The sequence below is a fragment of the Octopus bimaculoides genome, chromosome 10 (genome assembly GCF_046866305.1).
Source record: "Octopus bimaculoides isolate indiv1 chromosome 10, ASM4686630v1, whole genome shotgun sequence".
In the NCBI taxonomy this organism is placed as follows: Eukaryota; Metazoa; Mollusca; class Cephalopoda; order Octopoda; family Octopodidae; genus Octopus; species Octopus bimaculoides.
In genome coordinates this window covers 27,755,856-27,756,552 of record NC_142937.1, presented here as the reverse complement: position 1 = coordinate 27,756,552, position 697 = coordinate 27,755,856, and the positions used below count along the sequence as shown (strand labels likewise).

Genomic DNA, 697 nt, shown 5'->3' with positions numbered 1-697 from the left:
CACTGAACACCTCGTTCATCAGTATTACACTTTAGCCAACCCGGCTAGCTCAGCCGGTAAAGTGTGAGACTATTAATCTCGAGGTTGTGGGTTCGATCCCAACGTCGGGTGAAGCTGCATTTTGTGTTTTTATTTATTTTATTTATTTATTTTTTTGAGGCGAAGTAGCAAAATCGTTCAGGCGGCAAGCAAATTTTTTTTGCGGCATTTCACCCGTCTCTAAGTTCTATGTTCAAATTCCGCCGAGGTCGACTTTGTTGTCATCCTTTTGGGGTCGATAAAATAAGTACCAGTTGAGCACTGGGGGTCGACTTTATCCATTTACCCCCTCCCACAATAATTGCTGGCCTGGTGCAAACATTTGAAACCAATATTATCTCCCTTGGACGTCCTGGCCAACAACTAATTATTTAAAGTGCGTAATATTTTACACATGAATTTTAGTTTCAGGCTACAAATATAATGAATTCGACGAGGAAAATAACTTGACACCACGTGCGCATGTCTCAACAAAATGTCACAGTAACTTTACGGTTTTCGTCCTTCACGGGACCAAAAATCGGATGATTTGGAATCAATTTGGAAGCCTCTATTGTTTCCCGTGTGATATTTCTCCTTATTTCACACAATTTAATGGTTATAAATCTTACAGTTTTACACCTATCTTCTTAGCACATTAAATAACACACACACACAC

General features: G+C 39.6%; 1 non-coding gene across 1 annotated transcript; it reads left to right on the top strand.

Moving 5' to 3' along the window:
• The first annotated feature begins 38 nt into the window (after positions 1–38).
• On the top strand, positions 39–111 carry Trnan-auu (transfer RNA asparagine (anticodon AUU)). The gene has a single exon. It is a non-coding gene; the product is annotated as a tRNA-Asn (tRNA).
• The last annotated feature ends 586 nt before the right edge of the window (positions 112–697 follow it).